Source organism: Tupaia chinensis, unplaced genomic scaffold, assembly GCF_000334495.1.
Source record: "Tupaia chinensis unplaced genomic scaffold, TupChi_1.0 Scaffold144378_1, whole genome shotgun sequence".
In the NCBI taxonomy this organism is placed as follows: domain Eukaryota; kingdom Metazoa; phylum Chordata; class Mammalia; order Scandentia; family Tupaiidae; genus Tupaia; species Tupaia belangeri.
The window spans coordinates 1,324,661-1,337,766 of NW_006204238.1; the positions used below are offsets into that span (position 1 = coordinate 1,324,661).

The following is a 13,106-nucleotide window of genomic DNA, read 5'->3' on the forward strand; positions in this document are numbered from 1 at the left end:
ATATATATAATATATATTGTAATATATGGATATATATTGTAATGTATATATTACATTCATTATATATCTATCTATATATATATATTGCATTCATTATAATATTAGTTTACTTACCTGCTTGCCCACATGAATTTATATTATTGATAATGTTGTATTACTATACCAGGGATAAAAATGCCAGAAAGTATTTGGTGCCAAGACTGCCTGAGCAGAGAGATAATGAAGGAAGTGTGGTGTGAGTGAATGACTTCAGTTGCCTCAAGTTGTTCTCTATTATCATAATGTTCAGTAATTTAATTAAACTTTGATTTCAAGGTACTTGCAAATTAATATACTTTTTAAAATCTTTTTTCAATTTTATTTATTTAACAAATAAAATTTACATGTAATAGCTGTATATTTTTGTGGGGCACAACATGGATTTTTTTTTTTTTTTTTTTGGAGAGGTTTTTGCTATAGGGCACATGCGCTCGCCACACAGGCAGAGAGAGACAGAGAGACAGAAAGGGAGAAATCACCTCCCAGGGGGGATGGCCAAGCCCCAATCCCTTCTCCTCCATTCTCCTCTCAAGATCTTGGGCACGCATGCACACGCGTCCAGCGTGAGTTCAAGCCACCGGGTCCGGGACTAGAACCGCGGGTGGGAGTCCAGCGACATAGCCATTACGCTAACTGCTGGTCCCTGGATTTTCAAAGCATGCATGCATCAAATCAAGGAAAATACTATATTCATCATTTTCAATGAAAACACCTATTTTGAAATACATACTATATTATATATATTATATATCATATATATGTGTGTATATATATATATACACACATATATCTGACTATGTACATTTATATACATATATGTATACAATATATAAAATGTTCTTTTACTTAGTTGTGGTATGCCATTCCACAATCTACTTTCCCTGTCTACCTGCATTTCTGGGTCTGTTAAATGTTTTTTTTCCTCATCTCCTCCTATCCCTTATCTCCCAACCCCTATGCAGTCTCTGGTATCTACTCTTGCCCTCTCTTCTCATGTGTCTTCAAAACTTTCCATTTCTGCCATAGAATACAGACATTAAGTATATATCAAGGTAGGACATATAGTGTTTGTCTTTCATAGCCTGGCTTATTTCACATAGCATTACATCTTCTATAATAGATTAAACTACTTTGTATTGAATAAAAGGATCTTATTGTTCTTTATGGCTAAGTAGTATTCCATTGTGTTTATGTGCCAGATTTTTAAAAAAATCCAATCATCAGTATGAAAGTTATGTGGAATCCATGTCTTAGCTTTTGTAAATAATACCATAATAAATAAATACTGCATATGTCTTTCTGACTGAATGATTTCCTGTCCTTTATTTAAATACCCAGGAGTAAAATTACTGGGTCATATGATACGTCTATTTATAATTTTTTTTATTAATTCACTTTACACCATCACAACACACAAATGAATTTTCCATCCAAAATACACTGTGCATTGGCTCAATCAACACATATATCTGACTATGTACATTTATATACATATATGTATACAATATATAAAATGTTCTTTTACTTAGTTGTGGTATGCCATTCCACAATCTACTTTCCCTGTCTACCTGCATTTCTGGGTCTGTTAAATGTTTTTTTTCCTCATCTCCTCCTATCCCTTATCTCCCAGCCCCTATGCAGTCTCTGGTATCTACTCTTGCCCTCTCTTCTCATGTGTCTTCAAAACTTTCCATTTCTGCCATAGAATACAGACATTAAGTATATATCAAGGTAGGACATATAGTGTTTGTCTTTCATAGCCTGGCTTATTTCACATAGCATTACATCTTCTGTAATAGATTAAACTACTTTGTATTGAATAAAAGGATCTTATTGTTCTTTATGGCTAAGTAGTATTCCATTGCGTTTATGTGCCAGATTTTTTAAAAAATCCAATCATCAGTTTGAAAGTTATGTGGAATCTATGTCTTAGCTTTTGTAAATAATACCATAATAAATAAATACTGCATATGTCTTTCAGACTGAATGATTTCCTGTCCTTTATTTAAATACCCAGGAGTAAAATTACTGGGTCATATGATACGTCTATTTATAAATTTTCAAGAAACTTCCCAATTGTTTTCCATAACAGCCACACTAATTTACATTCTCTTCAATAGTGTAGAAGTGTTCCCATTTCACCACAGTCTCATCAGCACCAGATCTTCACTTTTTCTATCATAGCCAATCTTGATCAGAAGCAGGTGATATCTCATTGTAATTTTGATTTGTTTTTCCCATATGATAAGTGATGACAAATATTTTTATATGCTTTTTGGCTATTCACATGTCTTCCTTTGAGACCTGTCTGTTCAGATCAATTGCTCATTTTTAATTGGATTTTTAACTTTTCTGCATGTAAGCTTGCTTTCCCAATATAGTCTTGTTGTCAGTCTTTTATATGAAATACAGTTTATGAATATTTTCTCCCATTCTATGAGCTATCTCTCCACTCTATTTATTGTTTCATTTGTTGTGCATAAGCTTTTTAGTTTGATGTGATCCCACTTGTCTACTTGTGAAATTGTTGCATTCACTTTTTGGCACTTATTAAAGAAATACTTGCCAATTCCAATGTCTTTGATTCCCTTGTGTTTTTCATCAGTAATTTTATAACTGAGGCTTTACATTTAGATCTTTGATACATTTGAATTGACCTTTCTTAATGATGAAAGGCAGGGATCTAGCTTCATTTTTCTGCAGATGGATATGCAGGTTACCCAGCATGATTTGCTGAAAATAATATCTTTTCTCCACTAAATAGCCATGTGTACTTTGTCAAAAATCAGTTGACTGTATGTTTTTGAGTTTATTTCTGGATTCTCTATTCTTCTATTTTGTCTGTTTTTATGCCACTATCATGCTGTTTTTATCATAACTTTGTAATATATTTTGAGATCAGATAGTGAGATACTTCCAGCTTTATTCTTTTTGTACAGTATTGACTTGTTGATATGAGGTCTTTCACGATTTCAAACAAATTTTTTATGATATTTTTCTATTTCTGTAAAGAATGTCACTGGTAATCTGAATAGAACTGAATTTAAACTAATTTGCGTAGAATCAACATTTTAATTGTATTGATTCTTCTAATCCAAGAACAAAAGATGTCTTTACTTTTTTGCAACTTTTTGAAATTCTTTCTTCAATTTTCCATAGTTTTCCTTAGAGAGGTCTCACATTCTTTGATTAGATTTATTGTTATGTACTTAAAATTTCTTGCAACTATTGTAAATGGGATTGCTTTCTTCAGTTTTGTCTCAGTCCACTCATTGTTGGTGTATAAAAAAATCTATAGATTTTGATATACTGATTTTGTATCCTACAACTTTATGGAATTTATTTGGCACTGCTAAAAGTTTTGTGGATTCTTTTGGATTTTCTATGTATATAACCATGTAGTCTGCAAAGAAACAATTTAGGTTCTTCCTTTTCTATTTGAATGCCTTTCATTTTATTCTCTTGTCTGATTATGTTGGCTAGAACTTTCAATATTATATCGAAAAGGAGGGGAATATAGATAACCTTGTCTTATTCCAGTTTTTAGTGGAAAGGTTTCAGTTCTTCTCTTCAGTATGATATGCACTATGGGTTTATCATAGATGGTTCTGATTGTGTTGAGTAATGTACTTTCTATACCCATTTTGTTGAGAGTTTTAATCATGAAGAATAATGTATTTATCAAATGTTTTCAATGCATCTATTGTTATGAATTTGAAATTGTTCAGTTTCATTTTTAAGTTTTTCAGTAATTTCAAAATAATTAAGGAGTAAATTGTTTAGCTTCCATGTATTTGTGTATTTTCAGACTCTTTCTGTTGTTGATTTCAAGTTTAATTCAGTTGTGATCAGAAAAGGTTTCAGATACTATTGCTATCCTTTTAAATTTGTAAACACTGTTTTGTACCCTACTATACAGTAAATCTTCAAAAAAATGTTCCATGAGGGGTTGAGAAAAATGTGTATTTTGTGGGTTTTGGGTGAATTGTTCTGTAAATGTCTGTCAGATCAATTTGGTCAATGGCATCATTTATCTCCTGTGTCTCTATTTTTTGTCTAGATAATTTATCCAGTGGTTAGAGTGAGTGTTCAAATCCCCAGCATTACTGTGTTGCAGTCTATCTCTCTCTTTTGGTCTATTATCCTTTGTTTTATGTATTTAGACTCTCTGATACTGGGTGCATATATTTATAATTATTGCATCTTCTTGGTGAATGAACCCCTTTAATACTTTATAGTGACCATCATTGTCTCTATTTAGAGTTTTTAGGTTGAAGTCTATATAATTATTATGGCTTTAACTTTTTTGTTTGTTTGTTTCCATTTGCATGAAATTACTTTTTCCAGCCCTTCACTTTCAATCTGTGTATGTCTTTATAAATGGAGTTCATTTATAAAGTGAAAAAAAGAAGGTTCCTGTTTTCTTTTCTTTCTCTCCTCTTTTTTTTTTTTAACCACTCAGTCAATTTATGTCTATCTTTTTTCAGTCTGTGTCTTTTAATTTGGGAACTTAATTCATTAACATTCAACGTTATTATTGATGTGTGAAAACTTATTCCTACCACTTTGTCAGTTACTTTCCTAGTTGTTTTGTGTTTTTTTAATTTTTACTTATCACCCATTCATTTTCTTGATGTAGTATTCCCTTCAGTATTTCTTGAGGAGGTGGTCTACAGTTGGTGAACTCTTGCAGTGTTTGTTTATCTGGAAATTATTTTATTTCTTCTTTCCACTTGAAGGATGATCTTTCTGGGTATAGTACTGTTGGCTGAATTTGTTTTTGTTTTCAGAATTTGTAATACATCTTTCAATTCCCTCCTTGCCTGCATGGTTTATGCTGAAAGGTGAAAGATTAGTCTGATGGAGTATTTGTTACAAATAACTTGACACTTCTCTGTTTTAGATTATCCTTGTTTTAGATTAACTTGTTTTAGATTAATTTTTAGATTATCTTTGTTTTTTGCTTTTGCCATTTTGGCAATAATATGCCTTGGAAAGGATCTTATGTTGATTTTACTTGTTGTCCTTTATAGTCTCTGCACTTGGATCTCTGTGTCTCTCCAGGCTTGGGAAAATATGAAATGCTACATGAAGTAGCATGTCATCCTTGTACAGGCCTCATGCTAATCTCTATATCATTCCAGTTTTAGTATATGTGCTCCCAAAGTGAACACCACATGCTTTAAGAAATAATAAAGAGATTTTGTGTATCCTTTTGCCTTTTCCAAGATGTTACCCCCCGATAAAATCTTGAAACTCTATAGTATGGTGTCAGAATGAGGGTAGTAGGATTAAGAGATATAGACCATTTTCATAACCATAGGAATCTTTTACTTTGCTCTTTTATAACCATATCTACTTCCTGCACACACACACACACACACACACACACACACACACACACACTCTTTAACGCTTGGCAATCACCAATTTGTTTTCTATTTATATAATGTTGTCATTTCAAGAATGTTACATAAATGAAATCATACAGCATGTAAACTTTTAGGAAGACAGGAGAGGGGACATGAAGAAAAAGACAAGAAAGAAAGGAAGATAAGGTAAGAAAAAAGGAAGAGAGAAGAAAGAAGGGCAATGTAAAAGGTAAGAAAAGAAGCATAGGATGGAGCTTTTTGGGATTTTGAATGAATTGTTCAAAATGCATAGCTAAATTAGAGAAGAATTAATTCTCTTTAAATAGTCTTCTCTTATTTAAACAAGCTTTCTGCTTCTTGTGTATATAGTTTTCCTTTAAAAAAAAAAAAATAGAATTCCCAGAGGGTGTGTGCTCACTGGAGAGAAAGAAAGTGAAAAAGCATCCCGTGCAGGGAATAGTCAAAATAGTCCCTTCTCCTCTGTGTCTCCCTTCTTTCAAGATTTTGGGCATGCAACTACATGGTGCCTGGCATACTTCTCAAGCCATCAGATCCAGGACTCAAACCACATGATATAAAATCTAACCACCATAACCACCATGACATGAGCTGGTCCTGCTCCTTTTTATGGCATTTCTACCAAGAATCTTGTAAAAGGTAGATGCTGCAGCTCATAAATCAGGAATGATATATGTATTAAAGGTAGGAATATTCATATTCAGGATAAATATTTTGAAACAACTACAAAATTTTTGAAAAAGTCAGAGCTTAATACTTTATACCTTACCCCATGAAGCCTCTAAGAACTCCCCACTTTTGCATGCTCATCTAATTTTGGTTTTGCTTTCTGAAATTCTTGCATCTATGCAATCCACTAGAAATTTCACTGGTAAAGTTTGTTTAACATGATATTTATAGTAACATTTTGCTCCCTCAAATCTCAAGTCTAAATTACTCATCAAGTCTAAATTACTCCAAGAACAAGCCTTCCCTATAGTATTTTAGCATTTCCCCTACTGGCTTTAGTCAGATCCCATAAAGGTGTTCCAAAGTAAAAAGTAGCAGGAAGAAAAAATTAATCAAACTCCCGTATCTTCCAAAATTTTGGTTTTAAGTTTCATTGTGTTGTGGTGAGATAGTAAAAGGGGAATGATTATTTTATTCAACTTGAGCATTCAACTTTGAAATATTTCTTTTTGTTAAGAATTTCTTAGAGTTTCTTTCTTTGTTAAAATCACTCCTGTTTCTTGCTGACAATTCATTTTTAACAGGCTTCTCCTTCATGTATATTTAGAGAATATTCTAAATTTAACATAACCAGGATGGACTTAATTAAATAGAGGACAGATGGTGATCTTTCCATAATACATGGAAATCTTGTAAGATTTCTTTTTAATTGAGCATGAAATATGCAACAGATTTGTTGCCACCTAGGTAGAATTACAGATTAAAAGTAAATATACTTGATGGTGTACATACACACAATTTTCAAACATTCAGGAAAATCAATATAAAATAAAATATTTTACATGTTACTTGTTATGAGGTCAACTTAAAATAAAATATGAAATATTCTATAAAACATAAAAATAAGTGTTACTTGTTATAACGTCAACTTAAAACCAAATTTACTGGTCATGTTTGAGGAAACGGGCTATCGTCTATGTCTTCAAGTATTATAAAGTTTGCTGTACAATGATGAAAACCATTATCATGCCTTGCCTCTTCTAATTATTGCTCTTGCCCCAAGGTCAAGTAACATAATTTATTTTTTCATAATTTATTTCACAGAACTAGCCTCAACCAATAACTTCCATGATGAATAATAGGTACTTAAAAACACAGTGTATTAGTCCATGACTAAAGGACACTTAAGAGAAAACAGAGATGAGAACTGTAACCTTCCCTTGTTCAGAGTATTCTACGTGGAGTATTCTACGTGGAGTGATGATAGATTTCACTATTGTTTTTTCAAGTTGAACACCCTTTTATCCTCTTTTCAAAATACTAATCTATTTTATATATTCTTCAGATTTAATCTAGTAAAGAAATATTTTTGGTCTAATTTTAGCAATCTTTAATTGAAGCTATTTTAAAAATTTAATACTCAGTGTTTCCCCCAAGTTATTGAATACCAACAATTAAAGCTAGATGTGTAATTATTTATTGATTTAATTTTACATTAATACTATAAAGATATTGAAGAATAAACAATATCCTTTATAATTTTTCATCTTAGTCATGTCAGTATATCTTACTAGATAATGTGTTCTGTCACTTTATTATTTCATCTTCCTGTGTGTATGTGTGCATAAACTGTTGTCTATAATTACAATTGCTTGGGCAAAGTCCAATTTGCATATTAAATTATATTCTAATTCCTTTTGGAATAATTTATTTTAATTACTCTAAGACTTTATTTGGTTTTCGACATTTTTCTAATCTACTAATTTTTATAACTTTTATTATTTCAAGATTTTAAATGGCTTTTATAGATAGCAAATATTTTTTTTGTATTGGATAATACTTTTACTGTAGATTAATAGTATTATAATTAGGAAGAGTTAAGGTTTTGTCATTTCACTGGACCAACCCCTTCAACTACTTAAAATTTAAAAATGTGAACTCTCTCAGATTATGATATGTAGTAAAAAAGTAGACTAGTAATTTTTTAAAAAGTAGAATAATTAAGACAACCCACTATTTGGAAGACTTGTCAAGTAAGCGCCCACTATGGACTTGATACATTTTTTTAAAAAAGAATTGTTATTTTATTTAACTTTATTTATTTTACTTATTTTAATTTGACCAGAGAGAGAGAGAGAAGGAAAATGAGAAAGCAAGCCTTCAGGTCTGAGACTCGAACCACAGTCAGCCATATGGAAGTCCAACACCCTTAACCATCAGGCTACCTGCCAGCCCCTGGACTTGATACTCTTAAGTATTTTCTTCTGATTATTAACCACTTCTCTCTTAAGAATTTTTCCAAACATTCACATTTAGGAATACGCCTCAGTAACTCACTTCAATATCTGAGATTGATGCCTTCAGGTGATACAAAGGTAGGATGGGGAGACAGAACAACTAATCAAGAGCCTGCTGTCTCGTCCCAGTCACTGCTTTTTTGTTGGTGGTTTTGTTTTTAGAAATTTTTCTAAGTGTTTTACCATGGGCAAGTTGTATGAACATTTTTTAATTTCATGGAACTATTTGTCTTGTTGGGATGAGAAAGAATGGAGACAAGATTTATACTGAGAAACAGAGAAATAAATGTGAATCAGACCTCAGCCCAATGTTGGTGCCCCAACTAGAATGCAAGCTACATGGCAGCAGGGCCTGGATTGTCTTAGTCTGCTCTATCCTCAGGGCTTAGGACAGTGCCTGAAACATAGTATTCTTTTATAGAGAATTACTTATTTTATTTTACTTATCGTTATTCTTCTTCAATTTGACCATAGAGTGAAAAAAGAGATAGTAAGCCACCAGGTCCAGGACTCAAGCCGCAGTCGGCCATGTGAGAATCCAGCACTTCAACCACCACATCACTTGCCAGCTTGAAAAATAGAATTATGAGCAATAAACTTGGTTGCTATTGGACTCTCACAGACCATGACCATAGCCTTGATGTGAATTTCGCAGCAAGTCAAAAAGGGAAAGTGTGCTTGACCTAGATAGCTCAGAAATGCTTCTTGGAGCAAACAGTGTTTGAACAGAAGAGTACATTGTTGACTCTTTCATAGCTTCTGAGAACTAATGACCAATGAGCAGCTCTCCTCAGACATATCCCACTTGGTATCCAAATCCTTCATCACATTAAAAAAAAACATTGCTGGTTATTTTTCTACTAATACTACTACTACAGCAATGAATTTATTATTTTTATTTAATATTTTTAAGCTCCATTATCACCAGTACGTGACAAGATACTGAGGTTATAAATAGGAATGAAATGTAGTTCATTCCTCAAGGAACTCACAGTTATAACGTCAATACTGATTAATAAATGCTGTGATTGAAAGAAAAAGAGACAGACATGACTGATAACTTCCTATGTTCCATCTTGGGATGGAACAATACACTACTGCTTCCCATACTCTAGCCAGCGTGTTCTAAAATCACCAAGTTTACAAATTCTATATTTGCAGAGGCATAATATCTTCCAAGAGCAAGAATTTGTACTCCTAGAACCCACACTTAATTTTGTTGAAATGGGCCAGATGGTGGTGTGGTGTTAAAGTGGCCGAAACCCATATAGCCTACTACGCAGTTCGAGTCCCAGACCCAATGACTTGAAAAATATGTCTGGTGTGTGCGAGTGTGTGTATCCAAAATCCTGAAAGGTGAAATGGAGAAGAGATTGCAGAGTGACCACCCCCCATAAGGGTATTTTCTCACTTTCCTTCTATATCTTTGTCTCTCCAGCAAGTGTCCTCCAGGAAAATTAAAAACAAAAACAAAAACAAAAAAAGAAGTGCTAACCACATTATAATACAATTTGTGCTTCAGTGATCCAAACTACATCACACTGATCACCCTAGAGTGTTGTTGTACCCTCCTTCAGTCTCTGCTATCTCTCCTTCCTCTGCTATCTCTCTTTCTTTTATTCCCTAACTTATCTTCTGGAATGAGATAAAAAGAAGAACTCTTTGCTAATTGATTTTTAATGTCCAAACATTTCTTCTCAAGGTCATTGAAACCTGAAAACTTGATATAGTGACCTGATACTCTCTGTTTTCGCAAATGCAGAAGGTCTATTGTGTAAAGGGAGATCTAGGGCACAGCTCAAGCTGATTCAAATTGTCTTTTACTGGAGGTGCAATTAACAACAAAATATGTTCCCAGAGCTGTTATAAGATTTCTCAGGGTTTAAATATATCCCTTTTGGTCACAGGAAACTTCAGTTCAAAGAAGTAATATCAAAGTGATAATCTTCCTTCGTATCTACTAGGATAGTAAGAATTCATAAATTCAACTCTGAAATCCTATTAAGGATTTACTTATATTTTTATTGGTTTTGTCTGAATTGAGATCACCAGATTGTAAGCTTTTAATAATGTACTCTGCTAGCTAGAGCCCCAAACTTAAATTGGGAGTTCAAAACAACCTTGTAAAAACTAATAGATGCCATTTATGTGTTCTAAGTTTTGCCTCTAATTTTATAAAATTCTTTTCCCAATGGCATCATTCGTATAAAAGACATATGTTTTAAGGGTTATTTTTCTTTTCTTTGTCTTCTCCACATTTTTGGTAACTTCACTTCAAGTTATTAATATTACAATACAGAAAGTGCACAGCTATGAACAATGGTGTAGCTACTGTGGCTGGAAAAACATGAGATTTTGCTTAAAAGGAGTTAGCCACCAAAGCAAATAAACTGGTTTTGAACTGTACAAGCTGCCCACAAAATGTTTCTGGGCTTTTTGACCTTGTTTTTCCTTTGGGTAAACAGAATTCAAGAACATGAATACCAACCATTGCTGATTTAAACTTCTTAGACTTCACTTACTAAATCCTTCCTTTTCCTGTTTCTGAGCTGTTGTTTCCCCTTTGGAAGATTAACCAACTACCTGATATAAACCTTGAAGGTCAATCTTCTTTTTCTTTCTATCTCAAGTACATTTTTGAGTTATTTTGATAGCAACAGGAGGCTACATAGCCTTTCACCTTTCTGGCAACATTTAATATTCTAAATGTTTTATATGTTTAATTTATAATCATCTGAAACAAAGAAGTAAAAAGTAAAATTGGCCATAAAATTAAAAGCCATAGAAAAAGGGATCGTCTTAGCCCGTACGGCATCTGAATTTTCTATTGTTTTTCTTGCAAAGAATAGAATGGGAAAGTAACCTTACTGTCTGTAGCTAGAGGGAATTAATATGAATATTTCATTGCCTATGAATTTGAAGATTTTATTTTTTCTGGATTAACTAGTTATTAAAAACAGTTTCATATAATCTTGTCTCACTTTGCTCCTACACAATTAGGTGTGCATTTTGGCTCGCTGCCTGATACCTACTAAGTTCTCACATATTTTAAGAATGAATAAACAAGTGAATAAAATAATATAAATAGGGGAAGGTCATGGAGAAAAAACAAGATTATACCATTATGAGATATGTAACAGTCCTCTAAAATAAGTATTTAATTAGCAATCGTGTAGCACTACATTTCTGCTATAATAGTGGATATAGAAATACAAGATGTTTCAACTTAGGTCATTGTGGTGCCTTAATCACCTCCCTTTTTGAGGCCCTTGAGGACTTTTGGCCAAAAACAATTTTTTCAATGTCTTATGGTTCTAGTGGAGACACATGTATTGGTATATATACCATCAAGGCAGCTTGAGAAAAGTACTCTGAAACCTTATGACACTCTCCGTAAAATATACACTGAAAAATCTATATGAGAGAGACAGAATATCATCATGCTTCAAGTTGGCGGTTTGGAGAAAATACTTGCTTTTAAGTTAAAAGTGAACAAAAGCTGGATCATATCCAGACCACCTCTATCCTTCACTTACACATTTTTATCTGTTAAAAACAAAATTACCCCATAAGCAATTTGGAAAGACAAGGCTTTTTCATTTTTTTAATGAAATATATTGTGACATGTTGGGTTCCGAGAGATCCAAGAGGTGTTTGCAACTGCCACTTTCAACAGTCCTATTCAGGACATCGTTAATTTTCCACCCCTTCCTTCTTTAAATCAGATGCTTTTGAGCTATAAGATGCCATGATGCAGATTAGATGCGATTTCAGTCTACAGATTATTTTAACTTGACCAAAACTATTTCAGACTCATTGCTCAAAGTAAAGATTTTATCAGTCCATATTTCACGTAACTGCTGTTGAGTTGATTGCTTCATCAGAGATTTGAAATGAGCCTAAGAGAACATTGAGTCATGAGAACACTCACTCGATAAACAAATTATTTTATTTAAAAATAGAAATCCAAATAATGTCCCTATATATGTGCATACGTATATGATCTAAACATGTGTGCCCATGTGTGTTTAAGGCTTAGTTGTTATTATAATAGATCATTTAGTCCTATGCAAAAGCAATGAGCAAATGGTCAGATTTCCCAGATGCTTTCTACCCTTTACGCTGGATGAAGCCCACAACTAATGGAGGAAAGTAGTACCAATGAACAAACTGGGTTCACTTTAGCGCTGCATCACTCCTGGTGAGAGATTCCAAACCTCCCCTCCCTACCAAGCCCGTCTCTGGTTTAGTTGTCTGGGCAGGTTTTTGTTTGTTTGTTCATTTGTTTGTTTTTTTGTGTGTTATTTTGTGTTTTTTTGTTTGTTTTTTCTTTTGTTTTGTTTTGTCCTGTGCTTACAGTAATCAAAGGGAAAGCTTTATCATCAGAAAATGAGTTCAGTCTTTTTGTCTCTCTAACTGCTCTCCCAAGGAAGAAGCAAGGGAAGACCAAATCAGTTACAAACTCTGAAAGTACGCGAGTCCAGGGTCTTCCATAATCCTATAAGGTAGGTATCTGCTATGCCCCTATTGGGAGACAAGAAAAGAGAACAAACAGGGGAAGGAAAAAAGTAGTGCTTGACTAATTACTAAAATTCTTTTCTTATTGACCCTTGAAGCTCAAGGCTTATTTTCGGTTTTTAGATAAGCTTGCACAACTGTATCCAGATAAAAAGACAATACTCTTGCAAATAAACAATTTTTTAAAAAAATT

The 13,106-nt window shown here is 33.1% G+C and overlaps 1 non-coding gene across 1 annotated transcript; it reads right to left on the reverse strand.

Moving 5' to 3' along the window:
- Positions 1-5,109: 5,109 nt before the first annotated feature.
- LOC114005762 (U6 spliceosomal RNA) lies at positions 5,110-5,213 on the reverse strand. Its single transcript, XR_003547588.1, has one exon. It is a non-coding gene; the product is annotated as a U6 spliceosomal RNA (small nuclear RNA).
- Between the last annotated feature and the right edge of the window lie 7,893 nt (positions 5,214-13,106).